The sequence below is a fragment of the Eretmochelys imbricata genome, chromosome 6 (genome assembly GCF_965152235.1).
Source record: "Eretmochelys imbricata isolate rEreImb1 chromosome 6, rEreImb1.hap1, whole genome shotgun sequence".
Lineage (NCBI taxonomy): Eukaryota > Metazoa > Chordata > Testudines > Cheloniidae > Eretmochelys > Eretmochelys imbricata.
Genome location: NC_135577.1, coordinates 6,539,668 through 6,552,495, shown reverse-complemented (window position 1 = coordinate 6,552,495; position 12,828 = coordinate 6,539,668). Strand labels below are relative to the sequence as shown.

Here is a 12,828-nt window from a genome sequence, read left to right as displayed (position 1 = left end):
CAACAGAGCAGTGAGGGTGGGGAAGAGAGCCTGGGGCCTGATCCCTTCCCCCTCCCATGTATATGCAGGGAAAGGCCCTGCCAGGGCAGGGACCCCCTTGGGGCAGACAGGACGTCGGGACCTAACTCTGAGAGGAGACAGGGGAGACGCACGGGGGCATCATCTGCTTACCACACTCCCTGCTATAGCAGTGTCCAGTCACTGTTGCCATGGCAATGTCAACCACTTGCCATGCTCCCTGCTATGTCCACGTACAGTCACTGTCGCCATGACAGAAACCCAGTTACAACGCTTTCTGCTACCTCAGCACACAGTCACTGTCACCATGGCAACATCAGCCAGTTGCCTCCATCCCTCATAACATCACCTCACGATCACTGTAGCCAAAGTGAGGATACCTGGCTAACACCATTCCCCACTGCATCGTTGTACCACCCCTCCAGTTACAGGAGTTACCAACAGCCCTCACACAGTTATCATGTAGTCATGGGGATGTCACCCAGTTGTCACCTCTGCACCGTTGCTGCAGTCACGCTGACACCGCCCAGTTACTACCATCCATGAGCAGTGGGGTTTCGGGGCGGGACGGACCTGTCCCCTGGAATGATGAGGGAGAAAATGTTGCACTCCAATCCCACCACCCATTTCCCCTGGCTGCGGTACCTACCAGGAACTGGGAGCCTCGGGCAGCCAGAGACAAACCAAGGGACATGTTCATGGCATCTAGGGACCCTGACAGGGGAGAGATGCACATCAGGTTGAGCAAATAAACTCCATTCCTGTCCCAGAACGGAGGAAAGAACTGAGAATTCCTGACTCACAGCTCTAACCACTAGCCAATCCCTCTAGCCTGGGACCAGCACTTCCCACAGTTCAGTCCTTGCCCCTCAGATATTTCCAGGTGTAATGTTGTAGGGAGAGTGATGTCCCCCATGATATCATTGTCCACTTTTTATATCTTCTTCCCACTTGCTGGAAAGCTCTTTTTCTGTGACCTGGGACAAACAGTTCCCATTGTGTAGTGCTATCTCTGAGAGGTTTGTATTGTACCCAGTTCCTGGGGTAATCCATGTGCTTATGTGCATTTCCTCAGTAAGCCATTAACACTCTTTGGCCTTCTTACTGTTGTACCTGAAAGGCTGCTTGTGGGTGTTGTGAACCTCGCCACACGTTTCAGTTGCACATATGTAGCCAAACTTCATAACTTCACATAGAACGATAACACATATAATCCAATGAGATTAATCTTTAGCAGACCAAGACTTTTAGAATAATCCCTCACAAGACATACTTTGTACAAAAAATATCCTAATTACATGACAGTGGTGAATATTGGGGTGTCAGGGTGTCATAAACAGTGCTACACAGAGATCCCTTTCCCAGAAAGAAGAGGCAGCCACCTCTGGGGTGAGGAGCAGGGGCTGTTTAAATAGGGAAGGGGAAATCTTTGGGTTTGTTCTTACCGAGGGAAGCATCATTCATGTCCCCAGAGGTTCTGGGTATGTTGATGAAACTCAGCTTCCCACTGCTCCCGTATAAGTATATCCCATCGCACTACTCATAGGCTCTCACCACTCCCAGCTCTGGATTCCCAGCAGCTCCCCGTGCCACAGAATCATAGAAGATTAGGGTTGGAAGAGACCTCAGGAGGTCATCTAGTCCAACCCCCTGCTCAAAGCAGGACCAATACCCAACTAAATCATCCCAGCCAGGGATTTGTCAAGCCGGGCCTTACAAACCTCTAAGCATGGAGATTACACCACCTCCCTAGGTAACCCATTCCAGTGCTTCACCTCCCTCCTAGTGAAAGAGTGTTTCCTAATATCCAACCTAGACCTCCCGCACTGCAACTTGAGACCATTGGTCCTTGTTTTGTCATCTGCCACCACTGAGAACAGCCGAGCTCCACCCTCTTTGGAATCCGCTTCAGGTAGTTGAAGGCCGCTATCAAATCCCCCCTCACTCTTCTCTTCTGTAGATTAAATAACCCCAGTCCCCTCAGCCTCTCCTCATAAGTCATGTGCCCCTAATCATTTTTGTTGACCTCCGCTGGACTCTTTCCAATTTGCCCACGTCCTTTCTGTAGTGGGGGGCCCAAAATTGGATGCAATACTCCAGATGTGGCCTCACCAGTGCCAAATAGAGGGGAATAATTAGTTCCCTCGATCTGCTGCCAATGCTCCTACTAATGCAGCCCAATATGCCGGCCATCTCGACCTTGAAAACCCATTCTCAAGCCCCAGGGCCCCTGTGGCCCCTGCCCCACCTCTGTTACCTTTGCAGGTGAAGATCTTCTCCTGCAGCTGGCTCTGGATGCTCTGGAGGGTGTCGAAATTGTCCACCCGGAAGACATGCTCGTTGGTGGGCTCAGAGGCGATCTCCTGGAGCTCCTGTTGGGCAGTATCACTGGAGAAGGCCTCGCCGACCTTCACGGAGTAGAGGGAGGTACAGGGGAGACCAGGGCATTGGCATCAGTCACAGCCGGGAGCCCTGGACCAACACCCACCCGCCCCGAGCTCTGCTGGGCCTTCTAGAGGCACGGCTCAGCCAGTGCCATGTGCTTCTCCGGTGAGTGGGGGGCCGCTGGAGCCTGGAGTTATGGACCCTGCCTCATTTAAGCACTGAGTTGTGTTGGTTGTCCCAGCAGCAGGGCACAGGGGTCTCCTTGCCATGGGGATTGTCAGCACTCTGGGGACCTGCATGGCTCAATCTCCAGGGCGTAGTGAGGGGTGAGTGCTGCAATGTCTCCGGGGGACACCTCAGGGCAAGGGGTGAAGGGATGGGACCACCGCACTAGTCCGGGTGGGTTGTGTGAAGTCGGTTCAGCGGTGGAGTCAGACACCTCCCCGTCGCTGGGCCTGACGTAAACAGCAAAGGTCGAACAAGATCCAATGGCTGGAAGTGGAATTTACACCCATTCCTTTTGGAAATAAGGTGTCAGGTTTAACCATGAGGGGAATTAACCCTTGGAGCAGCTCACCACAGGCCGTGGTGGATTCTCCATCCCTAGCAATTATTATCTCAAGGCTGGCAGGTTTTCTAAAAGATTTGCTCTGGTTCCAACAGGGATTATTGGGGTCAGTTCTCTGGCCTGTGCTACACAGCAACTCAAACTAGATCATCGCAAAATTCCCTTCTGGCCTGGGAATCTATGACCTGAGTTTGTTGATGTAGGACTTACGTCAACCTAACTCTGTAAGTGGCTACAGTAAAATGTAGCTCCCACCCATGAAACTCGCCCGCTACACCAACTTCATAGCTCCACTTCCACAAGAGGCATTGTTTTTAGGTCAATGTAGTTAGGTTGATGCAGTGTCCGTATAGGCACTGTGTGGCTTACATAGCCTGAGGCTCCAGCTGTTGGCCCCAGGCGGTGGGGCTTCAGCCTCACAACGCCCCGCACTGACAGTTAAATCAGTGAAAAGTCCCCGGTGAAGATGCGCACCGCTGACAGGAGAGTAACGTGGACATGAAAAACCAATTTAATTACTGCGGTGGCTGTGTGACGACGTAACTTAATTCGACTTAAGTGTATCGTGTAAACTTGCCCTTCGCCTTGCTGCTGCTGCCCATTTCAATCTCTTTGGCTCAGCAGTTTAACAGAGAGAAACGTCAAGTGACTGAGATCAGTTTGGGGAGGATCAGAGCTGTTGTTTGAGCCCAAGGCGGGTGCAAAAAAGACTTTATAAAAACCGGGTGACTTTGCTGTTTAAGGGAGGGGGGCTATATCTCAGAAACCCTTTGTTCAAATGATCCCAAATTTAGACCATTAATCTTAACCTGCATCCCCATGAGGCAAACCAAATGTTATGACAATCTGAGTCAGCAGGTGTATCGTAGGGCAGTCAGAAAGCCCAACCTTTAACTAGAAAGCTCGGCTCAACCTGAACAACAGAGGAGCTCCAGCTCTCCTATAACGTCACATGTTGACCCAGTTACAACCCAGGGTCAGTTCTTCTCCCTTATCTGGTGGGAACCTGGACAGGGGCTCAGATCCCTACTAGTTCTCCGCACAGCCACGGCTCACCCCGATGGCGTAGCGGATGATCCCAGCTCTCTCAGCCTCGGGGATGGCGTCTGAATAAGAAAGCGGGTCGTTGTATTTCTGCCCATCTGTGATCACAATGAGAACCTTGGTGGCCTCATCCCGAGCGCCTCTCCCAGAGGTGAACAGCTGCCGCCTGGAAAAGGGGGGTGCGGAATGCATGGGAGGGTTATTGGTATGTAATAACACGTAACGCTCATCCACTGCTTTGGCACTGCAGATCTCAAAGTCCTTTACAAGGAGGTCACCGTCATGTCCCCATTTTACTGATGGGGAAACTGAGGCATAGGGCAGGGGCATGACTTGCTTAAAGTCACAACACAACAGAGGCTCAGAGTTGGCAATCGAACCCCAAAGTCCTGGCTCCCAGCATCCCCACCCCACTTTAATCTACTAGTCCCCAGTCCGCTCCCACAGTCCCTATCCCTTAGCTTGCATGTCCTTGTAGCCCATTCCCTGTGGAGTCAGCACGGGGAGGAAGGAATACCTACACGACTTTCCGGATAGCTGTGGCCGTGTACGTCGTTCCATGAAGCTGCTCAATCCTCCAGACTAGGTGATCGGGGTCATGACTTCTCCTGTACTCCATGAAGTCGAAGTGCAATTCATATTTATTGGAGTACTGCATGAGGGCAAACTACAAGGGGAGGCGGGGAGAAGAGAGAAAAACAACCCCAGGGGTGGAGGGTAAGAAAAGCAGGCGTCAGACGCAGTTAAGGGCTGAGGCAGTCGGGACGTAGTGGTTCTGTTGGAATTTTTTCCTGGTTTTGGATGCAAAATCCTTTACTGCTCCCCCTGCAGCACAGCGCCCCCTAGCGCCGCACTGGGGCACTGGGGTCAGCACTGACTGCGAGAGGCAGGGTACGTAGTCAGGGTTCAGCTTCTGCCCATTACCTGCGTGTCGGTGCTGCGGAAATGCTTCATGATCTCAGCGAGAAACGTCTTCATTTTTCCAAAGTCCTCAGGTACGATGCTGCCCGAGCCGTCGACGAGGAGCGCTATGTCTGTGACACGTCTGGGGCACTCTGAGGGGGATAGGAATGAAGTATGTCCTGACTCAACTCCACAAACATGGGAAACCCAACAGAAAGAGCTAGACCAGACCAATGGGCGCATCTAACCTGATACCCCGCCCCCTGCTGGCCACCCCGATCAGACCCCCTCCGCCCCTCTGTCACAATATCATCCCGTCCCTGCCATGGAGGGGTCCTGAGAGTAGACCATGACATGCACTGGCATGAAAAAAATACACCCCTCCTACTCCCAGACCTGGGACAGAACCCAGGAGTCCTGACTCCCAGCTCCTACTGACATCCTGAATCAAACCAATGGGCCCACCTAGCCTGGTATCCCAACCGACATCAGACTCTGGGCCCCTCTAGACCCATCTCCCCTCCACCTCCCCACGGCCCTTGTACCCACCCGGGAACCCAGGGTGTAAGTCCCCCCCATACACACCCCCGGGTCACCCCTTACCTGGCTTCGTGTCCAGGATGCGCTGGAGTTGCCAGAAGCTCTGCTGCAGAGGGAAGCAGCAGTGACTGACATATATGTTCTCCCCACAGGCCCGGTGCACCACGGGGCACGAAAAGGCAGCGGGTCAGTAGGTTCCCCTCTCAACAGAGCAGTGAGGGTGGGGAAGAGAGCCTGGGGCCTGATCCCTTCCCCTCCGCCCCCGGGATATGCAGGGAAAGGCCCTGCCAGGGCAGGGACCCCCTTGGGGCAGACAGGATGTCGGGACCTAACTCTGAGAGGAGACAGGGGAGACGCACGGGGGCATCATCTGCTTACCACACTCCCTGCTATAGCAGTGTCCAGTCACTGTTGCCATGGCAATGTCAACCACTTGCCATGCTCCCTGCTATGTCCACGTACAGTCACTGTCGCCATGACAGAAACCCAGTTACAACGCTTTCTGCTACCTCAGCACACAGTCACTGTCACCATGGCAACATCAGCCAGTTGCCTCCATCCCTCATAACATCACCTCACGATCACTGTAGCCAAAGTGAGGATACCTGGCTATCACCATTCCCCACTGCATCGTTGTACCACCCCTCCAGTTACAGGAGTTACCAACAGCCCTCACACAGTTATCATGTAGTCATGGGGATGTCACCCAATTGTCACCTCTGCACCGTTGCTGCAGTCACGCTGACACCGCCCAGTTACTACCATCCATGAGCAGTGGGGTTTCGGGGTGGGGGGGAACCTGTCCCCTGGAATGATGAGGGAGAAAATGTTGCACTCCAATCTCACCACCCATTTCCCCTAGGTGTGGTACCTACCAGGAACTGGGAGCCTCGGGAAGCCAGAGACAAACCAAGGGACATGTTCATGGCATCTAGGGACCCTGACAGGGGAGAGATGCACACCAGGCTGAGCAAATAAACTCCATTCCTGTCCCAGAACGGAGGAAAGAACTGAGAATTCCTGACTCACAGCTCTAACCACTAGACCCCCCCACATTTGGGTATAGAACCCAGGAGTCCTAGCTCCCAGCCCCCCTTTCCCCCCGCTTTAACCCACTAGACCCCCCTTCCCTCTCAGAGCTGGTGACAGAACCCAAGAGTCCTGACTCCCACCCCAATCCTATTTCTGCACCCCACAAGACAGGGTGCCCCTACTCTGGATGGGGATCTCCTGGCAGCGTCCGGATCCAGGGTTGCACTTGTAGACTTTGCTGGTTTCATTCACGTTTCCTGTCTGCAGCAGGCCCCCAACAATCAGCCTGCGGGGAAAAGGTATGGGGGGTCAGGGGATGCCCCACACACCCAGGGGACTGAGGCCCAGGGGAGGCAGCCCAGCCGGACATGCCCCTCAGTGTTGGGCACAAGTCACGTGGGATCCCATGTCCAGCCCTTACCCCCCGGCACTGGCATTCCCGAACTGCACCACGCTCTGCCCAAACCCCTCAGCTGCCTCCTGGAAGGTGATGGGTCCCTCCACGTCCACGCTGAATCCATGGCTCGGGGCCAGCACTGCAGGGGTTAAACAGTCTCCAGTTAGAGCTTCCCGGATGGAGACCAGGCCAGTGCCTGGGGCTTTCTGGCTGTGGGACTGAATTCTAGCCCGCTACTCTAACCCACCAAATCCCACTCCTCTCCCAAAGCCAGGGATAGAACCCAGGCCTCCTGACTCCCAGCTCCTCACCACCTGCTCCCAGCTGTCTAGCCCTCAAGGGCTATTTTATGCAAATCATTCCCCACATTCATTGCATAGTGCCAGACACTCCCATTTAAATATAAATTTCATTAGTAGAGCGCTACCAAATTCAGAGTCCATTTTGGTCAATTTCATGGTCACAGGATTTTAAAAATCATAAATCTCATGATTTCAGTTCTTTAAATCTGAAATTTCACAGTGTTGTAATTGGAGGGGTCCTCACGCAAAAGGAGCTGTGGGAGTGGGGGATCAAAAGGTTATTGGTGGGGGCCTATGGCACTGTACCCTTACTCCTGCTCTGCTGCCGGCGCGGCACTGCCTTCAGAGCTGGGTGCTTGGCCAACAGCCGTTCCTCTCTGGCCCCCAGCTCTGAAGGCAGCACAGAAGTAAGGGTGGCACTACTGTGACCCCCCTAAAATAACCCTGTGACTCCCCTGCAACACCCTTTTGGGTCAGGACCCCCAGTTTGAGAAATACTGGTCTCCCCTGTGAAATCTGTATAGGATTAGGTAAAAGCACATAAAAGACCAGATTTCACAGTCTGTGATATGTTTTTCATGACGGTGAATTTGGCAGGGCCTAATCATGAGTGGATTCAGCGCTGGCGAAGGAAGTCCTAGATTTATCTCCATCCGCTTTCCTGATGCTGATCCATAGCGGATGTACTTCCTGTAGGGACAGAAGGGACAGATCATTCTTCATAGATTGATAGACTAATGGCCATGTAGCCAGTGGTTTTAGTTATTATTCATTTATTGTACAACATTGTGATTATGTTATATCATAGATATATTCATTAACTAGAGTTAATTTGTAGGATTATAAAAGTATAATTCCTCTAAATACCGAACCAAGTACTAGTGATGACTAAGACAAGCTGAAATGTAAGAACCTGTAGGTTAAAGCCTGAAAGACTTTAGTTTATCTAGTTTAGGCCTTGGAGACAAGAAATGATGACATAAGTGACTGAAAAATAATCCAGTGCCATAAGATTATGGGAAAAGAGGCACCAAGTGACAGTATTGTGCAAAATTACCCAGAAGATTAATATTAGATCATAAAAATACCATAAAGGCGCATCTGTCTCAGACATGTGTCTTAACCATGGGATACAGCTTGTGCGCTAATGCTAATGAGAATAAAGGGAACTTACCTAGCCTATAGAAAATTGGGGTTCATTAAGTTTCCAGGGGAGACAGACCAATAAGGGAAAAGAGGGTGGACACTTTTATGGACACACGCAGAATGTAGGTGTAGACAGAATCACAGTATAAAAAGGGGATGCCCAGAATGAGAAAACTGAGCTCCCTCTGGGAGACTCCAGCAGGAACCATCCCTCTACTGATGATCAAGCCATGAGAGACCCATCAGACCCTAACACTATTGTCAAGGATGTGAGTATAACTATATTTTTAAATTGTGCATAGGTCTGTATAGAATTTCTATATGCGTGGGTAATCATAACTAACTTTAATAAAACTTAAAAATAGACTAGACCTTGTACTGGTGAATTATAGATGGTCATTACCTTTGGTCTCTATGTGTTCCTAGGGGCTCTCAGTTTGAAGCAAGTAACAGAGGTGACTTTCACTCTGTTAAGCTTGAAACTGTAGCCACCAGAGCCGAACCCAAGATGGTGTCACACCACAATATAAAATGTACTTTAAATAAAATAAAAGGCTACATCCAGAAGGGACCACTGTGATCATCTAGTCTGACCTCCTGCATAACACAAGCCAGAGAACTTCCCCTGCATTTATTCCTGATTGAACCAGAGCAGATCTTCCAGAAAAATGTCCAGTCTTGATTTAAAATGTCCAGTGATGAAAAATCCACCACAACTCTTTGCAAATTGTTCCAATGGTGAATAACACTTGCTGTTAAAAATGTCAGCTTTATTTTCATAGGCCATGTCTACACTACCACTTATGTCTGCAAAACTTATGAAAAAACCACACCCCTGAGCGACATAAGTTTCGCCTGCATCAGTGGTAATGTGCAGAATGCGATGGTGGCAGAAGAGCATCTCCCACTGATATAGCTACTCCCGCTTGTTGAGATTGTTTAATTATTTTGACCGGAGAGCTCTCGCCCGTCAGCATAGAGTGGCTACAGAAGTGATCTTGCATTGGCACAGCTGCATCGATACAGCTGTGCTTCTGTAAGATCGCTATTGTAGACATGGCCTTAGTTTGTCTAGTGTCAACTTTCAGCCATTTGATCATGTTAGACCTTTATCTGCTACAGTAAAGAGACCAGTATTAAATATTTGTCCTCCTCATAGCTACTCAGACTGGGATTAAATCAGGCCTTAACCTTCCTTAACTAGACTGATCTCCTTGAGTCTATCACTGTGAGGCAGGTTTTCCAATCCTTTCGTTAGTCTCATGGCACTTCTCTGACCCCTCTCCAATTTATCAACATCCTTTGTGACTTCTACCTGAAAGGCACCTGAACTGGATACACTATTCCAGCAGCAGTCACCCCAAGGCCATGTACAGAAGTAAAAAACCACTCTGCTCCTGCTTGAGGGTCCCCTGTTCATGCACACAGAGAACGCATTAGCCCTTTTGGTCACAGCGTTGCATTGGTAAGTTTGTGTCGCAGGAGCCAGAGTTGAGACCCTCCAAACTCATGTCACACACAAAACACCAAACAGCTAGTGGCTGGCTACACTGAACCCCAAACACACAGGGTAGCTAACTCCCCTGATGCAAAGCTCCCCCGATGGGACTGGCTGGGAGAAGTGGATGAGTGGGGAAACCCCTCCTTGAATGGCTGTCTTTCCCCACATCCCCCACCTCCTGGAGAAAGGCAGCCAATCAGGGCTTCTGCACTGGGCAAGCAAGGCCAAGAGTAATTGTGGGAGAGAAGTAGGGAGTGTAATAATCTGTCAGGGTGGCTCTGCTCTCCTCCCCCTTGCCCCTGCCTACTCCATCCCTGCAAACCCAGACCTGGGAAACAGAGTCCGCTGCTTGGAGCTGCCCCCTTTAGGCTTGGAGGCGGTAAAGACCCTCCAGATTTGCAGGAGGAGCAAATGTGGGGCAAAGTCGGGTGCAGAATTGTGGGGCTGGTGGGTGAGGTTGGAAAATTGTGGGGCTGGCTGGACAAAAGGGGGTGCTGGGAGAGCGGGGGCAGGCTCCCCCAATTTCGCCTTCTTAGGCCTCGTCTCCCAGTGTGCCTCAAAACCCCAAGTCTGTCATCCTTATTCTCAACCACCACAAAGTCTGCCCTCCCCCATGCCCTGCGAGGTCCCAGCCTCACAGACAGAGCTGACATGACTTGGAAGGAGGAGGAACCTCTGGTAACCTTATAGCAGGTCCGTGCCAACCACGTCCACTTCCTGCCCACCAACCCCATCCCTGGCCCACATCCTACCAAGCACACATACTGCACAGAGAGGGAGAGTCATACATACCCCAATGCCCTCCCAAAGAGACCCAACAAATGGCCACATCTCAGTGCCGGGTGAGCGAATCACTGTACAAACAGCTCCTATGCCCCACCCCAGAAGTGGCTGCATCCCAGAGCCAAATAATTTCAGGGATTCCATGCCAGCAAAATATGGATTTCATGTGCATTGTAACGTGTTTTGATGTGTATTTTCTAATAAACAACCTTCAGTGAATGAGAATTATAATCCAGTGTCAAAACATAGTCTTCACCTGTGTATGCAAATAGATCCACACCAACTTTAGACCACGCCCTGAACTGGTCATCACTTATCAACATAGCCTCTTTTACTCTGTTTAGGTTGGCACTGGGGGCCTGTTTCACACATTTTAACAATTTTTCTCTATCATTGTTCATTTGTGGCCAGTACCATATCTCTCCGGCTCTGCACTTACATTTCCCCATGTCCAAGGGTCCTTCATGTCCTCTTGTGAGCATGTCATCTTGGAACGTCTTGATATGTAATGTCTTGGCCATCTGACGTTAATAGCCTCGAATACCCTCTGTAAACTCTTGTCATTAGCTGTAGCCTCAGCAAATTCACTCCAAAACCTTTCTGAGACTGAGCACCAGACTCCACATCCCTCTCAGAGCTGGGGATAGAGCCCAGGAGTCCTGACTCCCAGATCCTTCAAACTTCCCTTTTCTCTAGTCCTTAAGGGCCATTTTACGTGCATCGTACCCTGCATTCATTTGCATAGCAGCAGAAACTCCCAAGTGAAGACTAACCATCATGAACGGATTTAGCACAGGTGAATGAAGCCCTTGATTTATCTCTTGCTGACCCAGATTCATAAGAGGAGGCGGGGAACACTTTCTGTAGGGTAGCAGGGGCAGAGCAGCCTTCATAGAATTACAGACCATAACTCCAGAAGGAACTGCTTTGAGCATCTAGTCTGACCTCCTATGTAACACAAGCCAGAGAGCGTCTCTGAATGAATGTCTGTTTGAACCAGACTAGAACATTTAGGGAAAGATCCAGTCTTGATTTAAAATTTCCAGTTCAGGGTGTTAGACCCTCAGCAGGGGCCTTTTTATGGGATGGGGGAGCAGGCAGATACTGGACACAGTGTTGCTATATATAAATACTTTTTATGCTTTACAAAATGGATCTTATTTACTTTACATTTATACCCCAAACATACTACACCATAGCCCAGTAGTTAGACATTTTGATGTTTAGTTGGGGTTTAGTTTAGTTACAAGGTGCGGGGAGTTTACAAGTACCACACCATACATAAACTGGGCTTTGGATTATTGAAAGACTATAAATTGCAAATGTGTGAAGCTTTTATTTATAATTTACTTTGTGATATTATTAGATTTTTGTTTTTGTTGTTTTGGGCCTTTACCCTTTGTTTTAAAGCGACAATTTTGGGCAGGCTGACACAATCCAAGGCATTTATACATTTTTATAGCAGTTCCACTGGTGTTATTTCCTTATCTGCTGATTCTTCATTTTTTCCAAGGACATAACAAAGTTGTTTGTTACAAATAGGTTTTGACCGCTTGACCTTTAAGTTCTTGCTTTGGTTGCCAAAATGCAGGACATGCACTCCGGTTTCAAACACACAACAGCCACACTCGGCCCCATAGCATATATCATCTTACATATTATATCCCAACGAGGGAATCCACCACAAACCTTGGTAAATTGTTGCAGTGGTTAATTACTCTCGCTGTTAAAAATGTTATGCCTTATTTCCAGTCTGAATTTGTCGAGCTTCAACTTCCAAGGCATTGGATTGTGTTAGTCCTTTGTCTGCTAGACCAGGGGTTTTCAACCTTTTTCTCTCTGAGGCCCGACATGCTATAAAAATTGCAGGGCCCAGGGGGACAGAGGGGCCTTGGGCATAGGTGTAGTTTGACTTCTATTTGGGGGGGGACAGGGGACAGTGGGGTTCAAGCCCCACATAGCAGTTTCCAGGAAGGGAGTGATACCTCCACCTTCTGACTCACCTCAGCAGGCCACCCAGTCTGTCTGGGTTGGGGGGGCAACCAAAAATTACAACTCAAAGCTGGGGGGCTTAGCTCAAAAAGTTTGAAAACAGCTTAGGGTGCAGGGAGAGGGTAAGTAGGGTCCGTATGTGGGCAGGGGGGTGGGTAGCTCAGGGTGAAGGGAGGGGGTAGCTGGGGCTGTGTGTGGGCAGGGGGGGTAGCTCAGG

General features: G+C 50.1%; 1 protein-coding gene and 1 pseudogene across 1 annotated transcript in view; one reads left to right on the top strand and one right to left on the bottom strand.

The window, feature by feature from the left end:
* LOC144266036 (uncharacterized) overlaps positions 1–12,828 on the top strand; it is a 293,194-nt gene that overhangs the window by 118,892 nt on the left and 161,474 nt on the right. The gene's annotated exons all lie outside the window — the stretch shown is intronic.
* The window catches only part of LOC144267015 (integrin alpha-D-like), a 32,863-nt pseudogene that overhangs the window by 18,207 nt on the left and 1,828 nt on the right, over positions 1–12,828 (bottom strand).